Below are 10,000 nucleotides of genomic sequence, written 5' to 3'. Positions count from 1 at the left end.
CTCTATCTCCATGGCAGTGAAAAGGAACATCGTAAAGGCATTGTGCCAGGCTAGGGAACCTTACAGTTACTGCTTTGAGTCAGGAGCAATAAAACTGCAAGTCTACAAATCATAAAGTTGTAGGGCCTAACTTTAGACTACTGTAGTGGTTCTTAAACCTTGGGGCAAGGCTCGCGAGTTGCTCTCTTTTTTTTGACTGCTGGCTCTCCATCAGACAAGAGAAACAATATGCTTTGATTAACATTGATCCTTGGCAATCACCATATTTCTTTAATGTTAAGTTCCCTCTCTAGATGTTTAGCTAGGCTACTACATTTTCCCTGTCTACTGAAATCATGCTTCAAAGCCTATGTATACACAATCCTGAAAAGGCAGACAGATCCAAGTACATTTTGAAATGGTACCAATGTAAGCTATTTAAAATATCTGATGTGTCACTGATTATAGTTAGGATGTGAAAGTATGCATAAATGCTAGTGTTTTGTCTCTAGTCAGCACTATGTTTGACCTACAGTATATGGTCCTGTGCATTACCTACTAAATCAGTCCTTCCAATACAAATTTCTTGTACTGGAAAATGAATTTAAATTCTAATATAAACAAGTTTTTCATTGAGAAAAGAAAAGAAAAGAAAAAAAAAAACAGACACATTTGAGTTGGATTCAAATCCCTGACGGAGCAAGTATGCAAAGTCAGCCCCAGTACATCAAGATATGAGGAAACACAATCTTAAAATGATCACATTTAAACTACTGCTGTGTCCCAAATACATCACGTCAATTCAGTAACAGGGAAATTAAGTTAGTGTAGAAAAGTAAGAGCACAAAGTCGGCATGTGAGAAAGTGTTTCGAGTGTTCCCTCTTTCAAGTAACTAACATGCTTTTATGTTGAATGTACTTCATTTAGTTGCTTGGCAAGCAACCGCAACACTAAAACACTAGTAGCAGATGAATGACTCGGTTTGGTCAAGGACACAGTAAATGGGTTAATTTAAACCTAAAACACATCACTGCCACGTGCCACTGTGATATACCTAGAGGGGCGAGAGGAGGAGGAGGAGGAGGAGGAGGAGGAGAAGAAGAGAGAAAGAAATACAGTGGGAGGGGGACAGAATCACAAGAAAGAGAGAGAAAGGACAACGAGAGAAACCTAAAGGCCATTCCATTCATCATGCGTGTGACTCTTTAATGTTCCCATTCATTACCATTGGTTCTCACTGGGGTGAGGGCGAGACTGGACAAGGGAGATGAGAGAGAAAAAGAAAGAAAGCAAGAAAGCAAGAAGCAAAGAAACAAAGAAACAAAGAAACAAAGATCTGAAGAAAAATCATTAATGAACAAAAGAGAAACAAAACAAGATTTAACCCCCCCCCTCCCCACTCTTAGTCCCTCTCTTTGCTAAGTGATATTCATACGAACATGGTTCTTTATTGTACAACGAGCCAACCCTCTGTGGAGGTAAGATGGTGGCGATGAGTTATTAAATATGGAGAGAGGGTGAGAGAGGAAAGGCGGAGGAGGAGGGGAAGAAGGACGGATGATTAACTGTGAAGGAAGTAAAAAATGAGGAGAATTCCCCGATGTACCTGACTGGATTTGATTTAGAGAAGGTTGCCCAATTCTGTTCCTTATTTAAGAAGAGCTTACCTCCTGTGTGTGTGTGTGTGTGTGTGTGTGTGTATGTGTGTGTGTGTGTGTGTGTGTGTGTGTGTGTGTGTGTGTGTGTGTGTGTGTGTGTGTGTGTGTGTGTGTGTGTGTCACCTACTCTGCTCTGCAGTGCAGCCAGGCTGTCTTTAAGCTGTGTGTTGTCTTGGAACAGCTGTTGTGTGTGTTTCTCCTTCATAGCCAAGGTTCTCTTCAGAGAGTCCTGTGTGGCTTGCAAACTGACCACGTCCTGGTCCAGGTGTCTCACATGCTCCTCTTTTTCTTTCATCTGGCACACGCACACACACATATACACACACATGCACGCACAAGCAACAGAATGCTGCGTAAAGTATATGCACATATACAGTTAAAGCACAAATTAGCATGCAATACATTAATTTCATTCATTTTCTGATCTTCAATACAACTACAGCCTGTATATTGTACCTCTCTTGCATCTATGCAAACACCAAAAGGTAAAATGAAAGTAGTGTGCTTGGATGCATCTTTTCATCTTATTAATTTCATCCACATTAGAGATAGCACTTTCAATGATTCTGAACAAGTGTCAAAATATCAAAAGAAGTGAAGTAGGACAAATAGGGCAAATTCATATCACTTTTTGTATAATGGCCACTAATGCTGCCCCATACAGAACCCCTCACATTGGCTTTTAAAAGATGGTTTCCGTGATTTTCTGTCACTTTTTATACTGTTACGATGTCAGAGGTCTGTTAAACATGGTCGAAGTTCTAAAACTTGAGGTCAACACACCTTCAGCTCCCTGAAAGTCAAAAGCCCAGGCTTTACCCTGCTCTGAATGTTACATTTGCAATGTTACCTCTACTTCCTCCTCATGATGATGACAGATTGCACATGCATGATCACAACGGCCATCCATTCCATAGCCTTTGTTGCTAAGGTTGTTACATGAGTTGACCACTAGCATTTTATATTACATTCAGGCTTAAACATGTATGTATTTGAGAAGTTTCCATGAGAAAAATAAATGAAATCCTTCTCTTTTTCACACCCACATTCCATGAAGACCCACTGTCTCTGTCCCTCTGATTGGCTCTGATATTTTCCCAATAACCCTAACGATTTCATTCCTCATGCCTAAAGCTAACCCACTTAATCTAACCAACGAGTACTAGCCAATCAGAGGCAGCGTAGGGTGGGTCTTTTATGAATATGGGTGGGAAAAAATTAGGCTTGGTTGGTAGCCTCCTAGACTGCCTAAATTCTTCAAAGACATAGCTGGCCAATCAGAACAGGGTGGGCTCACCGGGAGGGGGTCCTTAAAGATGGTAAAATGGCCTGTGTCAGACAGAAGCTAAACTGAAGGGCTGGGTAAAGGGCCAGTCTGAGATAAATTAGGGAGATTTTTTAAAACTGTAAATCATGCAAAGACACTCAAGTAGAGCCCCAGAAGAAGAAAACAATCCCCTTTAATTTTTTTTTTCTTTTTGTTTTGTTTTGTTTTAATCCATTGGGTGTGCACAATAAAATATCCTGTGCCAAAGATCTTGTGAAAGATGGTCTCTTGTGTGCACCAGATCTCAATAGTCTGTCCGATAATATTGGCAGATGTACCAAAGATATAGTAATTTAAAGTGGAAAAACCTCAACATGTTTTATCATGCGTATTACATCCTCTAGTCTCTGGCGTTTTGTCTGGAAAAAATACTTTTTAGTCTAACCCTCATTGTCTGTCTAAAATGGACACACCCATACTCTTACTGTAAACCTCCAAAATGGAAATTGTAACTCACCATCTATGCATGTATGCAGCACGGCAGAATAAAGCACATGACCATTATCTATGTATACTTGAAAACTAAAACAGAATAACTGTTGTTGTGTGTTACTGTAAATAAATTGTGTTTGAGTAATTATTGGGGGAAAGAGACTAATTATTTCTAAGGAAGCAGACAGGGGATGAACTCCTCACCCCATGCATGAATGTGAGTGTGTGTGGGCCTGTGGTTCAGAACCCCTTGCCAAATCAAAGCCCCTATTCATTAGCACTGTGTTAAATGAGCCCTGTGTTAGATTAGTAAGGAGGCTCCGCAGACAGTCAACACACACATGTAAACACACACGCACAAACACATTTACATTTACATATCCACACACACACACACGCACACGCACACACACACACACTTTTATATGCACATGCATGTGCAAGTACGCACAGCCTTTCACATTTTTGTCAGACATGATGATTTAAGATATAACCGCATGCGATACACACTCAAACACACACATAGAGGGTTCTTAAAGTGCAGTATTCTTCTTAACTACTGATAATCTCTTAAACTCTCCCGCTGTCTCCTCTAACAGCAGACTGTGGTTCTGGACATGTGCCTTGGTACTGACACAGGCCTCCCCTGCCTACTTTAGAGAGCTCTCCAGAGTATCCAGCATTTATATCATCTGACGTATCGTAACAGTGAGCTAAAGGTGGTCTTTTATACAGTTCAGTCATCCATAGCATGGTTAATGGATGGTAACAATTATAGGCAATAGGGCCGTCAATATTACAACACTGAATTAAAATGAATCTTTTAACTGGAAATTTCCCCACTTTTAGTGTCACTATTGGGAAATAAAATAAGTTTTACAAAACTGAGACAATAATGTGTGGATTTCGGTGATAAGCCGGGTAGATTGCAAAAGCACAGTAGTAGAAAAGTAGGCAAAAGTTCGTCTTCTTTATGCTAACCCATCTATAGTGCAAGAGGGATTTCAGATGAAAAACGATTATGAAGCAAAAGAGCACATTTGCTACGCATTTTAAATATCATAACCATCAATGTTTAAGTAAGTTAAAATAATGACATCTTACTGGAACTCAGCTGCTGCAACTGTTTTTACTGGACTTACTTTTGACTGCAGTTCATTCCATTAGATATAAAACAAGAAATCATGTGCAGTATATCCAAATATTATATCCAAAACCTTGATTGCCACCATGAATCCATATCATTATATTTAAGTGTGCAAAGCATATAATTGAGGCTGTGCATTAAACAAAATAAGCTTAAGTCTAAGGTACTTGAAGGATTAAAAAACTCTGAGCTCAGTGACTGAATGCTCACAAAGAAGCAGGGCAACTTTCTGAAAACCAAACCTTCTCATGCAAGATTACCTCTAAGTTAACTTTGCATATTTGCAGGCATTATTTACCTGATTTCCACAGTATCAATATTTACTGGAACACAGTTAGACCAACCTGTGTATGCAGTGTCTTCTCGTCCTGAATCACTGCTGTAACTGAAATGTATTTAAGTGCAAAATTCTGTTTCCAAAGAAAATTACATGATTGTTTCTCACAGTCTCTTTTCATGTGTACACAAAGCCCAAGTGAATGTACAATGTGTTGTTGTTTTGAGGTTTGTGCAGTATACTGGGACTGTGCCTTCTGTGCAGCACTGTCTTGCTATTTTGTCATTAAGTTATTTCTACAAAGAATGAGGGTGTGACTAAAAAGTTAACAATTCAATCAATCCACATTCACATAGGTCTACTGATAATCATGCACATGGATGTGAAACTGAAAAAGACTTGGGAAAACAGTGTTACATCATGTTTTTCTTCCCTGCTACACAATTGGCTATTACACTATATTCTGTGCCCTTTTTAATATTTAATATAATTAAAGATAAGGCAACTTCCTCTTGGGACTTACTGAAATGGTATGGAGCAAATATGCTTACTGTAGACAGAGGACCAGAGTCCAAACACATACTGTATCATAGTATTTTAAAGACAACATGTCCTGTTAAGAAAGTGTATAATGCTTTAAGAATGCACTACACCATACTGGTAACTATATGGTTGTATCTGAATTGATTGCAGTTTGAGAAATTGAGCATTCAGTTCAAGAGCAGCTTTCACATCTCAACTGTAAAAATGGTATGTTCACTGTATGTATTTAAGTCAAGGTGTCACATCAGAATTGGTACATTAACTAGGTCAGTAAGCTCATGTTAGATTCTAACTATGTATTGACTATGTACAAGAGTAGATGGAGAGAAAATATTATTAAATAAAAATACTGATTGTCCTATGGCATCTTAGTTAAAAGTATGTGCTGTAAGCCAACTAATGTGAGCAAGTACATAAGAGGGCTAATGCTTCAATAGCTGATGCAGCAGTGTGTGAATGCTACCTCAATGACAGCCCCACCACGCTATGGTGAAGTGCCCAGAGGACAAAAAGGCAAATTAAAGTGACTAATAAAATAGGGACTTTTCTTCAAGATTTTTTTCCGACTGGGTCTGTCTATGTCAGCAAGCGAAATACAGTATGTTGCTATTTTTTCCGGTGGAAAGTTAAATGTCTTGAGTTTTATTAGCACAGTGATATTTATGGTCTTAAAAGTTTCTAAATCATCACTGTAATAATCACTCTCACCTTACTGAAGCAGTCTTTAAGATAAAATAGTGATGACTTTTTGCACCTGCAGTCCTTCATGTTCAGATCATAAAACCCACATTAATATTAGAGAGAACAGTTGAATGGCTTACTAATCTACAGAGTATCTATCAGAGTTTTTGCTTATTATATTGATTCTAATTTCTTATTAATGTAGTATTCTTTTCAAATGATCTGTATACCAGTTTATGAACATTTCCATGATGGCATCCACTATAGGTCAGTTGGATCTATCCACCAGGCAGCTAGTTAAAGAGCCCAGTGTCTGTCAAAATCCCTGCTATAGTCCAAGGTCTTTATGGCACTGACTTTGAGAACTCCATAATATTGTTACATAATTAATACATTACAGTGATTTTTCTCATCTCCAAATCTGCCACCATCAGAGATGATTAAAGTTCCCATGTGGTCTGTGTGAAGTCTTAATTCTCCAGTGAGGGAGTATAGGACCTTGGCTGGAAGTCCGGAAGAAAGAATATCAGATTTGTGATTTTATTTCAAATAAGTGCTTAAGCCTTGGACTTTCATATTAGTAGAGCCCCTATTGAGAGAGAGACCTCAATCTGATCAAGTCTCATTACTTTAGCAATCAAAGTTTCGCCCCTGGGGTCCTGCCCTCCGCCTCTTTCTTCTTCTCCTCCTCCTGTCTCCTTTCCTTTTTTCTCTCTCCTCCAAGCCATCGTATGTTTTTGCCAACAAGGTGGAGAAGAGGAGAAAGGGAGAGCAGCTTGCACAAATCCTTGATTGGCCAAAGTCTATCTTCCATCTAGGATTACGAATAGAAATGGAACGTTTGAGGACAAAGGAAGGAGGGATGAAATGGGAAGAGACAGAGAGAAAAAAGAGAGAGATTGAGTGTAAGAGAGAGATGTGAGTTTCAGAGTTATGGGCACAGAGAAAGAGAGAGAGGGTGGATAATATAATTGAATTAAAAAGATGGAGCGGGGCCATTTCTAAGCAGGTGGGAGTGTGAAGTGAGAAAGAGCAGGCGAGATATTAACTTCTAATAAAAGAGAGATTAGAAAGTGGCTAGGAGGACTGCTCTGTCTTTACCTGTGGGAGTGACGGCCCCCATATAACCTTTCACTGCAATATGCACACTGATATTGGCCGCCATATTCTGAGAATACCACACAAAGACAGACAAGTATACAGTGTACAAGCATTCATGCACACACCTGTGTCTCTGTGGTTCTAAAAGAACCACACATACAGTATATGTATGTATATATATATATATAGACACACACAAACAGAGACACACACACACGTATATGCAGGAATAGTTGACATTTAGGGAGACACACACACAGAAGCACACACAGTCATGAGCACAGTCTGACAGTAATGCATTATCAGCTCTCATTCAATGATCAAACAGGCGGCAGCCATCAGATAATGAAGACGCAGCTCTTTGGGAAGCTGCTGCTATTCAGACAATTAATTAACTAATTGGTCTAACGAGCTCGTTAATGCCACGCTTTTTTGGCAGCTGGTGTGAATACATTAACAAGGCTAATTCAATTAAACAGGTGCAGATTTCACAGCTGCCTCTCTCATGGGTACGAGCACACACACACACACACACACACGCACAAATCCTACAGGTGTTGTGTACATGTTCGCTCCATTTGACTCTGATGTCTTTCTCAGTGAAACCTTGGCATTTGATCAAAAGCATAATGATATGCAGATCAAGTAGTGTGTACTTGTGTGTTTTTGTGAGGGTGTGTGTGCGTGTGTATTTCTGTGTCAGTGCTTGTGCCTCAATGGGCCGGTGTGCCTTTGAATCAAAAGTACAGCTCAATAAGCTCTACCAGCATTGGTAATCTGTATAATTGAAAGGGTATAAAATAAATGGGTGGAAAACTGATTGAAGCGCTATAAAGCATTGCTAAATTAGCTGATAGGATCCCAGGGGTGAACCAGTAAATGTTCGCTAAGGCTTCACAATACAATACATTTTTTTATTTGATAGCTTTTCAGTGTTATACGTTCATGTGTCAACATATCACAAAAACAAATCTAAAAGTTTGTCTTGTTTTGAAGCGACTGGCCTTGATCTTTGACAGTAGGTTCAAACATACATATTCACAATAAGTAGCAACAATATTCTTCTTGAATTTTGTATTGCCATTGGGTCAATAGTCTCAATTTACATTTAATGGATCCTAAAAGCATCTGAAGTGTGTATTTTCACTAAATCACCTGTTGTCTCACTCCATTAAATTCTTCAGTTAGCAGTTTAATCCTTGTCTCTTTGTCTTCCATCCCTCTCTCAAATAAGGTACTGAGCTCACGCCGCAAAGTCTTCACTTTGGCCTTCGCCTGCAACAGAGCCAGGGATTCTTATTCCTTCACTGTTAGGAGAGTCAAAGCTTTGGTATTTTCTGTCAGCTCACTTCTAGTTTTGCTTGAATATTTTACAGTGGAAGAAAAGTCTCCTCTCAAATTGAATGATTGAGTGGTGAATCGGTTATGAGCGATACTTCATGGAATTGTCCTCATGAGACAATAAAATCTGAATATTCTTTCAAAAAACAGTGATAGATATACATTTTTTAAAAAGACAGACTAACTCTGCGACAACACAGATATTGTCCATACACATCAGGATGCACAGTATGCATGTACATTTCTCTTTAGGCTTACCATGCTCATACACAAATACACACAAATATACAGTGGGATGTTTTGATAACACAGGGCATGTCTGAGGGTGATGTTCTTGTTATGTTTGGCATGTGATTATTGTGTGTCTTCGTGTGGAAGTGTGTGTCAATGGTAATTTGGTGGGTTTGGTTTGTCATGGCAGCAGCTACAATAGAAGCTCCCTCATAGGCTGACTAAAGCGCTGAGGTCGGTGCTTAGCTAAACTCCCATGGAGATGATACCACTGATTAATTTCCTCCATCTTCATCGCCCCCACCCCTCCCCCGTCCACAGGTCCGTCCGCCTTCTCTCCCTTCCCCCAGCCCCTTCAGCTACTGCTGAAAATTAAATCAGTTCCTTTTTTTTTAATTTCCAGATAACCACAGTTCATTTTTCCCCGAGTGTCATATAGCCATGACATGGTGTATCAGCCTATATATTAGGGATGGCTGAGGTGAGTTATTGTTATTGTTATCTTTTTTCCATTTACTGCCTGTGTGTCCCACTGTATGCTATTCATGGCTAAATCATTACCCACACATGTGGTGCAAAATATCGAATAACACCATTAGTAATTTGCAGTGAAATTTTCTATCTTGACAGTTAGACATGCTCATGTTGCTGTGTTTAAAAGACAAACTGCAGCAAAAGTCTAACTTTCACCAAGGCATGATTATTGCCTGTTGTGTTTTGTGTGGTGTTTGTTTCCTGCTAGTTGATAATGATGTCTGTGTTTGAGTATACAATATAATATGTGTGTTTGTGTGTACATGTTGGCCATGGAAAAGGGAGGTGAATGTATACTGCTGTAGTATGTTTTGTAGTGATTTGGATATTTGCCAATGAGCTCTACTGCTTGGAGACTGATGTTAAAGAGATAACTGACACACAGTTGAATTACGCAAGCAAAACACAACTGTTCCAATTTAACAAAAGAGGTTTTTGACTCACAATTCTCTCTTAATGTCACACTAAAAACTGTAGGTGACTATATCTATAGTTTGAACAACACACAAAAGGACACACACACACATATATATATATACATATACATACACGTATAGAACAGTGTGTGGGTGTACGTTCTATGTGCAAATACTCAACCATTAACGTTTGCACACATTGTGGACACACACAGACAGACTCACACCATGAGTGTCATCACTCAATGTCCCTGCTGCAAATGAAATCTCATTCTCTCGAACAGTCTGAGTAGCCTACACTGAAATATCTATCTCCTGCATCCCCACCCCCA

General features: G+C 39.2%; 1 pseudogene; it reads right to left on the bottom strand.

Annotated features, from left to right (window-relative positions):
• Positions 1-10,000, bottom strand: part of LOC134002638 (trichohyalin-like) — a 96,838-nt pseudogene that overhangs the window by 46,989 nt on the left and 39,849 nt on the right.

The sequence above is a fragment of the Scomber scombrus genome, chromosome 20 (assembly GCF_963691925.1).
Source record: "Scomber scombrus chromosome 20, fScoSco1.1, whole genome shotgun sequence".
Classification (NCBI taxonomy): domain Eukaryota; kingdom Metazoa; phylum Chordata; class Actinopteri; order Scombriformes; family Scombridae; genus Scomber; species Scomber scombrus.
Note: the sequence above shows the minus strand (reverse complement) of the source record. Positions and strands in the feature narration are given on the sequence as shown.